This window comes from Hoplias malabaricus, chromosome 18, assembly GCF_029633855.1.
Source record: "Hoplias malabaricus isolate fHopMal1 chromosome 18, fHopMal1.hap1, whole genome shotgun sequence".
NCBI classification, from domain to species: Eukaryota; Metazoa; Chordata; class Actinopteri; order Characiformes; family Erythrinidae; genus Hoplias; species Hoplias malabaricus.
The window spans coordinates 17,025,511-17,039,633 of NC_089817.1; positions in this window are offsets into that span (position 1 = coordinate 17,025,511).

Consider the following 14,123-nt stretch of genomic DNA (forward strand, 5'->3'; position numbering starts at 1 on the left):
AAGGGCACAGTGAGCTCACTGTAACATTCACAACCGTTTTCCGTCAGGAATACCGCGACCTCATCTGAGCCGTGTACGACTGCTGCCAATAGAAACCTGCGACACAACACGGGGGCGGGGCTTGTCCGAACAAGGGTGGAAAACCTATCTGCAATGTGTGTGTGTTTTTAGTCAGTGTGTTTTTACACCTTACAATTAAACCCTCAGAATCCCTGCAGAAACTACACTATGTAACTTTTGGAGGAGGGTAGGAAAACAGTGTCGTAAAATGAGTTACCTCTGGAAGTGTAGGGTGAACCCAGTGGCAAAAACACCAAATCTTATCTAGTGTTTCGTTAAGCATAAATTCAAATTAGTCCAATAGACAAAGAGCGGAGGGACATATCTATTGGACAATCCTTAACTCTAGCCACAAAGTAGGGTAGGTGTTTTGTTTTAATAAGACATTCATTCGTTCATTATCTGTAACCACTTATCCAGTTGAGGGTCGCAGTTGGTCCAGAGCCTACCTGGAATCATTGGGCGCAAGGCGGGAATACACCCTGGAGGGGGCGCCAGTCCTTCCCAGGGCAACACACACACACACACACTTTTGTCACTACCAACGTGTGTTTTTGAACTGTGGGAGGAAACCGGAGCACCCGGAGGAAACCCACGCGGACAAGGGGAGAACACACCAACTCCTCACAGACAGTCACCCGGAGCGGGAATCGAACCCACAACCTCCAGGCCCCTGGAGCTGTGTGACTGCAACACTACCTGCTAGTTTAGAAATAAAATAAAAATAAAGTTCTTGTGATATGAATAATATTATTCATATTCTGCAAGCCCCAGGACTAAAAAAACATTCAATCATTTATTTTGGACAGAATAATGTTTGAATAGGTCTTTTTGATTTCACCAAAGTGTATAAAGTGTTGAAGGCTCCATTTGGGACAGGGCTGTAGAGATATGGGTAAATTTCCCATACATAATACACATTATTGCATGTCTCATTGAAAGCAGCAGTAAATGTGCACAGACCCCTCTGATTGCCAAAATAAAAACAGAGCACTTGGCACTGGGCTGGTTATGAGGATCAAGATTGTTCACAGGATAATCAAAAAGTCAGCACACTTAAGAAACTATTAACTTAAATATGTGAATGCTTGCATAAATTGCTTATTTGTGTTGTTCATTTATGCATGTGTCGTTAGGCTGTTACTATTGCATGTTCATTTGTAGACGAAGACAAACTCCTCCTTTGTGGACTGTAGGGTCTCTCGCTAAAGCATCCTCTCGCCAGTAGGTGGCAGTACAAACTAAGGAGTAAAATGGAAATGTAAGACAATCTACTTATGTGTGTTTAAATTTTACAGCGGGGATTCTATGTGCATTATCCACCACACACACTCACATAAAACACATTTCTAATAGTCCATTTACATTTAGAATTGCTACATTGCAGTAATCATTCAAATAGTTTTTTATTTAACAAATATACTTGATCAACATTTCAAAAACCAGATTGCCTTTACAGATTGATACATTGCAGTGACTTTATTTTGATTGCAGCAAGCATTATTTTTTAATATATATTTAGCCTCTGCTGGATATGTAGTGTTTCATTGATAGTTGGGCAATTAGTGTTTCACGCAAGGCAAACTGGTTTTGGAAAGCATTTATAAATGATCATTTAAAACAAAACTTACTTGTTATTATTATTATTATTATTATTCATTCATTATCTGTAACCGCTTATCCAGTTCAGGGTTGCGGTGGGTCCAGAGCCTACCTGGAATCATTGGGCGCAATGCGGGAATAAACCCTGGAGGGGGCGCCAGTCCTTCACAGATATGGTACAGTTTCAAAGGTGGAAAAACTAATAATGGTAATAGGCAAATAATAATAATTCTAATAATAATTTAAATAATTCATGCCTGTAACCACGTATCCAGTTCAGGGTTGCGGTGGTTCCGGGTCTAACACTGGGCGAAAGGCAGGAACACACCCTGAAGGGGGCACCAGTCCTTCTCAGGGCAACACACACTCACACATTCACTCACCTGCTCATACCTATGGACACTTTTGAATAGCTAATCCACCCTATAATGATAATAATATTATAAAATGCACATATTGTCACGGTTAAAGAAATGTATCTCAATTTTTATTTTTTTGGTTTACAATTTGAACACAGCAGCTGTCCTCCGCATGTGTGGAAATTTCATGATGCATAAACCAATAAAAATGCTCCAAAATAGCTTGGAATCTTTTTACTCTTTAATCTTCAGTGAAAGTTAAGAAGGTTTTTTCCTTCTCCAATAGAGTGGGTATTCTGGCCCTAAATGTAAATGTTTTTCTTTGGACAGCAGTGATATTCTAGATGTACTGGGTGCTCTAGAATTTTTCCACATATGATGTAGAAAACATAACCACAAAATGAATATGAGTTTACATTGTTCTCAGCTGTGCTTACACACACACACACACACACACACACACACACCACAATGTGTAAATCATGATTCCCTAAGACTGGACACGATTGAGAACAGCATGTGTTTGGAAAAGAATCTGGCAGTGTCATATTGTCTTGACATAGTACTTCCTATGAGCAATCGACTCTAAATCAGAAAAGTGCTGTTGAAGCAGAATACCCCCAAATCCTTGGTGTGATTCCTCTTTCCTCTTATTCAGGCTTAAGGAAAGTGATAGACAAAAACAACCTGGCATCTTTGACTTCTGTCTTTACTCATAGACCACAAATGATTTCCTTCAAGACCTGAGGGCAGAGCTATTGAGGGCTATGTTGAATCTCCCTTACTGACTCATGAGTTTCCAGAAGTTTGCTCATGGTAAAAATTCTGCTCCATACACACACTCAAATAAAACACTGTACCTTTCGCACCTGCCATGAAACATATCCTGCAGTGGGAAAGCTATTTAGGTAAAAATAAATGCTTGTAACATGAAAACATCTTAGGGAAAAATATGTTTATGAGTGCAGCGAGCAGTGAAAACAAGCTAATTATATATACACACACAAACACACACAGACACACAAATCAAATCCAATCAAGTTTTATTTACATAGTAAAGTCGTCTCAAAACAGCTTTACAGAGATCCGGGTCCAAGCCTCCTATGAGCAAGCCAAGGGCAACAGTGGCAAGGAAAAACTCCCTCAGCGCACGAGGAAAAGAAACCTTGGAAAGAACCAAGATTCATACGGGGAACCCATCCTCCTCGGGTTGACACCAGAGAGCACAACAGAGAACAGAACAGAAGTAAAATGGAACTGATAGAGATAAATGGATTATAGTAATGTGAAGGTAAAATATTAGAGATATATGAGTATAAGGAAGGAGGAGGTGGCCAGTGATTCTGTGGGAGGGTAAAAGCAGGTGCAGAGTTAATTTGGGATAAAAAAGCATCCTTGCAAGGCCAAGCATGATGCTGTAGGTGAGTTAAGGCCAAGATCTTGAACAGGATACACAGGGGCTGGGGCTGGTTGAGAGTGCCGCCTGGTTAATACATCGATTCATTGTCTGTAGCCGCTTATCCAGTTCAGGGTTGCGGTGGGTCAGGACCCTACCCGGAATTACTGGGCACAAAGCGGGAACACACCCTGGAGAGGGCGCCAGTCCTTCACAGGGCAAAACACACATTCACTCATGCACTCACACCTACGGACACTTTTAAGTCATCCACCTACCAACATGTGTTTTTGGACCGTTGTGTGTTGTTGTACTAGTGTTACACGGTATAAAGATACTAGAAACATATCTCAATACTTTGTCATTAAAAACTGTACAATATCCCATATAATTAGTAACGGTACTTTAAGAAGGAGTGTTTTAAAATAAAGTGGTATTTCCAACAAGTGCCAAAGGGGGGCATTGTGCACCCGCAGTGCTTTGCCTCCTGCCCCTCCCTTAATGATTTTGTCGCTAGTTTCAGCGACTTTTCCAACCTTTAAGCGTGCTATTAAAAAAAAAAAAACAGACTAGCAAATATCTGTAAAAATCTTAGCTACTTCAGTTAAAGTTCCACAAGGGTCAGTGCTTGGCCCTCTATTATTAACCCTCTATATGCCGCCACTGGGTAGACTATTCCTATGCTGATGACACACAGCTGTATTAATCAGCAAAACTTAATGATGTTGCTTGTATGCGTAAAATAACAGAAACCGGATGATGCAAAATTTTCTCATGTTAAATTCTGAATAACATCATAGCTAGACTACTGCAATGTGCTCCTGGCAGGGAGCTAGTGGCGTTACACAAGCTTCAGATAGTTCAAAAGGCAGCAGCCAGAGAGCTCCCGAGAGCTAGCTTTTTTCTCTAAATTGTTTGATCTTGACTGGCACAACACTATCTGGGTTTGTACACAGCGCAGTCTATAGGTTGTTTGTTATGACCTCCAGGTCATTAGAGTGAGCTGAAAAGGAGATGGTGGTAAAGTCTGAAAGGTTATTGACAAAAGCACAGTTGAAGTCGTTATAGTGCTGTTTCTAATATAGTGTGGCTGTTGATGGATAACATGGTTTGGAGCAACTTCATATAAGATTAGATGGATATCAGAGATGGTCTCGTAGCAAGGGATTGGATAGATTCTCTATCTCAATGCCCCATGTTAACACTAGGTCCAATGTGTGATACGGACATGAAGGGGCCCGGTAAAATTGGATTCACAAAGTGAATATTGAAATCACCAACAATTTATCTTATCTGAAGTGATAACTATGCTTGAGAGAAAAATCGGCAAATTCACAAAGAAAATCTGTATAAGGGCCAGGAGGACGATAGATTGTGATGAGCATAAAAGAGTGCTGCCTTTTTGATGCAGTAACTTGAAGACTAAGCAATTCAAAGGACTTAGCGGCATTACCAGAATTTTCAGTTGCGTCTATAATGGGGTCATAGATTGTGGCTACACCACCACCATGACCAGATGTGCGTGGGTAGCTGTTATAGCTGAAGCAAGTGGGAGTGGACTCATTCAGGGCAATGCATTCATTTGGTTTAGCCCATGTTTCACAGACACATAATTCATAAAGTTTGTTATCAGTAATAATATCACTGACATTGAGTGCTTTAGATGCTAGAAATTGTATATTTAGAAGCCCTAATTTAATGCAGGAGGTGCTGAAGCCTTGTGTTAGTTGCAGGGAGTTAGTGTTAATTCTAATTATTCAAATGATAACAAGCTTTGTGGGGAACTGATACAGTCTTAATGCTGAAGAATTTATTACTGCTAAAATAGTGGGTGATACGGACATGTTACTCATCATACTGACAGTTGAGAGATAGTCCGGTGGATCATTAGGAACTTTAATATTACTTACCTGCTCGTTATCCAGTCCACCTACCTAACTAATGTGACGGGGAAGGACCAGTCATTCCCGGCACAGAACCACCTCATTGTTCTCTGAGAGAACTATGGATCCTCGGCAGGTCGGATGATGCCCATCCCACCAATACAGGACTGGATGCTCCCAGTTGTCGTCATAGTCCATGCCAACAGTGCCGCACCAATCCCAGAGTCGGAAAGGACCCCAAAGAGGCCGCTAGAAAGCCTGCACCCTTGATCCCGTTTGTGGGCAGGCGGCCAGAGACAATGGTCATCTTCTGAGTGGTATCCAGATGGCAGCGGTAGTGGTCCTTCAGGACCTTGTTGCAGCTGGCAGAGATATTGTACCTCCCCACGTGGAGAATGACAGTGCAGAAGTCACAGAGGTAAGTTGCCTGGCAATGTCCAGGACATGTCCATCTGAGATACAGGACACAGTTGCATTACTCTTGGTGCCCGACACTTAAATGTCTAACTACTGAATTTCTAATAATAAGAACACAGCCCTGTTTAGTCTTCGGTGCTGGAGCAGGTGCAGGTGAAGGCCAGGAGGTTTAGTCTTCTCCCGCTGGAGCTCCATCTGCCTCTGCGACCCAGCTGCTTAAGCTCTGTGCCAAGCTTAGAAAGGACTCAATCCTCTGTGGGTGTCATAATCAAGAGAAGAGAAAAAGCAAACAAACAGTTATAATATGGACGATAATGAAAATAGGAAACACAGTGGATTAGGAAGAACGACAAAGACATCAGATTGAGGTAAGCAATGCCAAAAATATGTAATAAAGATTGTAAATAAAAGTCTAAAGACTTAATAAACAGTGCCAAACAGCAAACAACTCAAACAGAGCACACACACACACAGTCCATTCTCTCAACTCCAGTGACCATTCAACAGCACTTATTAGCCCTACAATTACAGACTGTAGTCAATCCTTTCCACTGCATGACATATTTGCCATTTTATACCATGTTTTTCCAATGGTCAGGACCCCCACCGGACCACTATGGAGGCACTATATGCAGTCTGTCAGGAGCCCATTAACTTACTGAATCTTTATACACACACACTGATTTACAAGCAAACAGAGCACAGGTGAACATGGTTACCTTTCTTCAGTAGCCATGTAAACTTGTGTGTATGTTATCATGCCAAAACTTTCAGGCTAGGTAAACTTTAGATCAGGGTCATTTGAGTAGTTTCTATTGTCATTATGATTTAAAAAGACAAACTCAAATGTTTGATAATAAATGGCTTCACCCAACCACTAACCATGAATAAAAGAAAAGTTGTATTATCATTCATATTCTCAGAAAAAAGGCCAAAATATACAAATTCTGCCAGGGTATGTAAACTTATGAGCACAACTGTATGTTGTACGGGTCGAGTGGATCAGACACAGCAGAGCTGCTGGAGTTTTTAAAGCCTTCAGTGTCACTACTGCACTGAGAATAGTCCACCAACCAAAAATAGCCAGGCAAGCGTGTCCTGTTTCCCCTGATGAAGGACTAGAGGATGACTGACACAAATTGTGCAGCAACAGATGACCTACTGTTTCTGAATTTACATTTTCAAAACGGTAGACCAAAAAGGTGAGCATGTCTAATGAAGTGGACAGTGAGTGGACACAGTGTATAAAAATACCAGCAGCAAAACTGTGTCTGATCCATTCGTACCAGTACAACATGCAACATCACTGTAGTGCTGAGAACGATCCAGCACCCAAATCATAGCTGCTATGTGGTGGTCCTGTATGGTCCCTGACCCCTGAAGAATAGAGTGAAAGCAGGCAAACAAAGTACGCAAAACAATCAATGGACTACTGTCTGTAAACGTAGAACTACAAGGTGCTCCTGTACAGACAGTGGAGCAAGAGGATGGACAGTGAGTGTAGAAAGAATGAGGTGGTCATAATTTTGCTGATATGACTGAGCATATATACTTGATATATGGTGTAGTGTAATCACAAATACAATCATTATAGTAATGATTTTCCTATGTGATCATATTTAGGTGTGTGCTCTAAGGAACATATTGGCTTCACATTACTAGGTCACCATTAATGTTCCATTTCAAATAAAACACAGCCTCTTCCTGTTTCACAGATTATCATTCAGGTGCACTAGTGCCATTATGCCAGTGCTAATAGAGTATCTTTGCCAGCACATTTTGAATATCAAAGGAATGAAAAAAGCATAATGAATAGCTAATGCATAAAAACCTGCAACTTGTATTTACAATAAGGGAGACCAGTTTCCACTTTTGTATTGTTCTAATATAAAATGCTACCTGAAATGTCCTTAATATGTCTAGTTATTGTAATTCTTTACACTTACAGTTTTTGTCCATAATATCATACAAGAAATAGAGAATTTACATCCAAATGAGTGAAATCAAGTCTGTTACACAGGATTTATTCTATAGGCATCCTGTTCTGATCTGGGACAGACTGATGAATGATGTATTTGATCTGGATCACTCTACACTGTATGACCTTGGGAACTTCACACAAAAGTTACAAAAGCATGAAATAAAAACAGGACTCTCTGAAGCGCAGCACATGAAATAGATATCCACGCTCAATGCCAGGCATCAGCCAGAGAGCTATCAAGCCCTCCAGCAATGAAACAGGGTTCTCTAGGGTGATGGAGCACCATCCAATACCATTAGGATAAGTTGGAGTGGTGTATGTGATCAAGAACAATATCATCCAACATCAGCACTGGGCCTCACTAATGCTTGTGTGGTTGATTGCAATCAAAGCCACATGGCAACATTCCTACAACAAAAAGGGTGAAACTGATATACAAAAATGTTGGATGAGCAGGAATCCAAAATATATTTGGCCATAGAGTGCACTATATTCTTTCAGTTTACTCTTGCATTAGATTTTTGTATGTGGCATAATTAAAGTAAACAATGAATTACAAAAATCCACTATATTTATGAAGTGCAGACACCAATTACTTTGATTTATCCTGAGGTTTTCCCAGAGCCGGACCGCCCTCATATGCTCACTATGCACGCTGCGTAGACCCCTGCAAATTAACAAATGCACCCTTGTCTCCTTCTCGCATCAAGTGTCATCAGAAAATGAAGCAAAACTATCCTTCAGGATACGAAAACAGGACAAAAAAGTCTCTAAGAGACTGGGCTGCAGAAACAGCAGTCAGGTAAACCTGTGACTGTTCTTCTCGAGGTTGAATTGTTAATAAATAATAATCTAGGGGAGGTGGAGTGCACTGCAGCTGCTCTCCACAACCTTAAAAGCCTTGCAGCACCATAGTATCATGAACCAAACTTTGAAACTGAAAATGGAACATATACTGATGCTTTATACTATCTAGTAATTTTTTAAACTTCCCCAAACACACCTGCACATTCTAAAATTTCCTTGCTATTCCATTACACCTTAAAAATTGATGTAGTTAATTCCAAGTGCTAAGTTGAGTTCTTTGAAATTTCAGCTCCATCTTAAATGCTGCCGCGATATACAATTTGAGAATTTCCCTCTGGCATATTTGACGTTTTCGTTACACCTTAAACAGTAAAGAAGATACCGGTGCCTGGACAAAACTACTACACTATTTAAGGTGACAGAACCTGGAGAGTCAAGTGCAACTGTCAAAAAATAGTCACATTTTGGCTCACAGAGTTCAGGTAGGAGGGCCCCTTACCCAAATTTTGCTTAGGGCCCCAGGAAATTCTGGACAGGCTCAGGGTTTTCTATGAGACAGACATGTGTAAACCCAGGCTGAGCAGCAGTGTGAGGTTTAATCCTCTCAGTAGGCAACCCTGCTTCTCCACATTAACATCACTGAGTGGATTAAAAGCCTGAGCTTCCACAACCCAAGCAATGGTTCACACTCATAAATGCACTGTGAGTTTGTTGCCAACACATCAGCCTGCAACTGCCATTCTAAAACAATGACAGTTTGTGTTGGTTCTTGTCCTCTAGTCCTTCATCAGTGGACATAGTACACTGCTGGCTGGAGATTTTAGGTGGGTGGACTATTCTCCGGCATATGTGGTTCACAAAAACCCCTCCAAATCATCCCAAAGCTGCGTCATTAGAATCACAATCAGGTTTTAGAACAAAGTTTCAGCCCTCCACATTTCTACAACACTTGGTATTGGACAGTGAGACTTAATAATCATGTGCAGATGCTCCAGAGTGTATCATTCTGTGTGCATGCAATTGCATGCCAGTGACTACTTTGTGTGCACATTAAAATAACTAAATTCAGTAATTACAGGCATTATCTGCAAACCTTCAGACACCGAGTGTATCAGAGAGAGAAATTTTGAGAGCTGACTACCAGTAAGCATGCAGCATGGTGCAATATTGTGGGAACCTGCTGTGGACACCTTTCGCAGAGGTGTTTGAAAAGACTGTGCCAGGTTTTACTCATTTACTGTTTTACTCACTCCTGTTTTCCAGGCTTTTTTCATGATGAGTAATATAGGGTTTGCACGTAGGTTTTTTAAACCACACAAACCACACATACACATATACAGTACAGTAATAAAACACTAGCACGCAAATGTTGACCTGCCCACACACGTATACACATGGGCCTTTGAAGACAACCATGAATAGACGTCTTCCAAACCACACGTCCATTTGGCCAACAAATAACCAATACAAGACCAACATAGTAAACACTCGTTTGCTGTTCAGTTTACAGTACTTGTAAAAAAAGTGTATCACACAAACAACACATATTTGGCTTTGAAAAGTTACTGCCTCTACAGTTTTCTACCCAAAACCAAATCTGTTCAAGACATTCACTACAGCATGGATGCAGAAATTCCATTACATTTATCACATTTGAGAAATCCTTATAGCACTAACCACCCTTTCATTTACAGCCAAAGTGGCAGTCAAGTACACGTTGTCCATTTACAGGAGATATTTCTGTGGAGATTATTTATAACTTGCATAAGGAAAGAATATAAACCCAGTTTTTTTCCGTCTTTTTCTTCAGTTTATCAAAAGACAAAATCTGTCCCAATCTGATAAACACTTTGAGTGATGAGAGATAATCAGGCTCCCCTAACACTTCAGATCCCCAAAAAATTGATTGGGACACTTTATAATACAGACTGCGGACTTGGAGTCTACCATTTGATTGCCCATGTATAACGTGGTCCCATGGGCAGCTTTGGGAGTGCTGGCATGCCAAGTAATTCCCATCATACCCTGCTCCACCACAGAAAAAAACACTTTGTTTTGTTGTATGTTTATTGTTTGTGTTGTTGTTGTTCAGTTCTAGTTAAATATTTTGTGTGAAGACATTGGTTTTGAGTCACAGCTTAAAAAAGGGCTTTTATTGTGCTGTTAAAGGCTTGAATTTTCCTGTTCTATAAAGAGCATTTCACCTATCCATGTTATGGTTACTTTGCATTTCCATTTATTTATTCCTTCATTCATTGCCTGTAACTGCTTCAACCCAGGGTCACACTGGGTAAGGGCAGGGCACCATTCCATCACATGGCATCCCACACACTCAGTCACCCACACGTTTAGACACTTAGGACTTACACACATAGACAATGTTGAACAGCCAACCTTTTATCATTGGTCATTCATTTATCTCACAGATCTTTCCTTTGTTAATTGGTGGAGTCACTGTAATTGATAGAATTTACATCCTATATGGCCAAATGTGTGTGGACACCTGCTCATCTAAGCTTCTTGTAAATAAAAGCTATTGATAGGTAGTTTGTCCTACTTCAATGCACAAAAAGCCTGTGAAAATAACAAACAATACACACACATATATACATTATTTTGAGATAATAAGTTAATATATTGAGATTGTATACTATCTCAATATACTCAATAATGTATACTCATTATATTGACTTATCTAAAATAATAAGATACTGTCTAAAAATAATGAGAGTATCTAAATATATTGACTTTGCATCTCAAAATAATGAAATAGTATCTCGAAATATTAAAATAGCAACTTGCATATTAATGAAAAATAAAAATTGGTGCCTTTTCTTAAATTATTTTATGTGGCAGAAATGGGCTTCCATGCTAGGCGCTCTCTCTCTCTCTCTCTCTCTCTCTCTCCCTCTCTCCGCTCATGATAGTGGCATCTAGTTTTTTTTAGACAATGAAAACAACTCCAAAAGCATTAACTACCCAGTAAACAATTAGCTGTTGATTCAACGTTGAAATAACGTAATGACTGCCGTCTAATCAACGTTCTCTTAAGGTTGAAAATGAAAGTTGAAAAGACGTCCAAACACAGACATTGAAAAGACGACTATTAGACGTATTTTGGACGTCCATTGACGTTATTAATTGGTCCGGAAAACAATTACTTGTATAAAACGCGTTTTGGACGTCCACTGACGTTATCGATTAGTCACCACTTAACTATCTTATTAAGATGGATTTTGGACGTTCATTGACGTTTAAAATATGTCCTGGACGGACAGACTACTTTTAGACCAATTTTGAACGTCCAGGGACGTTCCTTGTTTACTGGGTAAGATGAGGATATTGCAGTATTCCTGTCCCATATGTAGGAATCATATTTCTTTGGTTTATTTTTGTGGTTTCAGATTACTTACGGTAAAAATATCTCCAAATTTGAGAGACGGCAAACTTCATTAGTGTAAATGCTACACAATTAAACAACTCGAGGTAATTGTGGTAATTCATACACTGAATAAAAGCTAAACTTAAGCAACATACAAGCAACAGTCGCTTTTTTCCCCTCAAACACAACTTCCACCTTAAAAACCTGGAGTTTCTGAATGTAAACAACCAGAGAGAACTGTGTTTCTCCACAATCATAGACATTCCCTTTAAATGAGCTATGATGCATTATATGATGACATTCATCTACACGAACACTATAGAGGTCAGGTACTAATGTTAGGTGATTAGCTTTTGATCACAAACACCACATGATTTTCCCTCACTCCAGAAAATGCAGTTACACTGCACTACAGCCCACAGCGATGGGGTTTTATGCCTCTCTAGTCGACAGTTAGCACTGAACAGTGAATAAAAACTCACATGCTGTTGTTGAGTCTTCCTTATGGTTATATGCTTTTTCATGGAGAATACAATGCATTACAAACTTTGGCATGCCACAGTAACTGTAGTGAAAATGGTGTTTGGCCAGATTTTACAAAACATGAGAGAGCAGATATTGATAAAAATGCTTCTTTCATTAGCAGAGAATGGCTTCTTACAATAAGAAAGCGACTGAAATTTTACATTAAGTTAATACCCATGTACGCCACTTGGTGGGGCTGTAAGATCTTGGGTGTCTCTGATTTGAGTGACCCAAACACTTGGATAGAAAAAAAAATTGTTATTCGAGATATTTTTGACAGTCACTCTTATGGAAATGTGCAATAAGTTAAGTTTTAAAGCTATATTCTTGGACATTTGGAATCTTAAAAACAGAAATTGCCAGCCAGCTTGTTGATCTTGTAATAAACACATTAAAAAGAACAGATATAATGCAGAGAGTACAGAGGAAATTATTAACTGGTGCACAGGTGCACAATCAGGACACAAATGAGTTTTAATTGTTTTAAATTTCTCATCATCCCATTGATTAAACCACAAAAACTTTTTTTTTTTTAAATCACAATAACCTTCAATATTTCCAAGTAAAAATCGCATAATTCCTTCAAACTGGCTTAGATATAACCCTAAACTATGACTTAATTCAGCATGTTAGGTGCTGTGAATACAAATACACAAATAGTCCCTGCCCCAGCAGCTTGACCTTACCAGCAGTCTTTTTTGTATGTTTTACTAGCAAACATATGTTAATGTGACCCCAGGTAATACTCAGCCATATATTTCACTGCCTATTTCTCTTATGAAATGTGATCCAGGTTAATGACTAGTTATTTTATGAAAAAAGGTACATTCGTTGAAAAAATTCTTAAAATAAGAATTAAAAAACATCCTTAACATCCTCCCCTCGTTTTCCGTGTCTGTTTAGCCTTCTTGTTTACTTCCTCTAAACCATGTGCTTTTGTTTTGGTTTGACGTGTACAGCCTAGTCCTACCTTTCAGTTAGTGTGTCCCATCTGTTCTGTATCCCCTCATACTCCAGAGTTCCTAGACTTCTTGTGTATTAGCAGGCCCATTTTTGTCCATTTTCCTCTTGTCAGATACCGTGTCTGCAAGTTCTTACAGTGCACTTCAGGGGTGTTTTACAAAGCAGGGGGCTATTCCTTAAAGCAGGATTTCTCTGTTAGCCAGCTCAACTTAAGCCCAAAGTTGAGGATTGTCCAATAAGAATGTCCCTCAGCTCTTTTCCTATTGAACAGGCTTGACCTTTGGACTAACCTAAGCACAAGGTTGAGGACTTTCCAAGAGGAATGCCCCTCATCTCTGTTCCTATAAGAAAGTCTTATTGGTTAATCTTTGTGGAATGCCCCTCTGGTTTCTGTGATGTGCGTGTTTCATGAATCAGTGTGTGTTTCTGTTAAATACTCAGCTATGTTCAGTGCCTCCCAGAGTGTACTTTCCACATACTTACACTTTATTTTCCTTGTATACTTACGTTGATCATCAATACACTCAAGATCCATTCTCTCAGCTCCACTGACCATAGAGGAACACTTTGTAGTTTTACAATTACAGACTGTAGTTCATCTCTGGCACTCCATAATTTGTTTGCTCCCTTCACTCAGATATTCAATGGTCAGGACCAACCAGACCAGCACAGGGCAAGTATAATTTGGGTGCAGCACTGACAATGACGTGGCGGTGGTGTGTTAGTGTGTGTTGCGTTAGTATGAGTG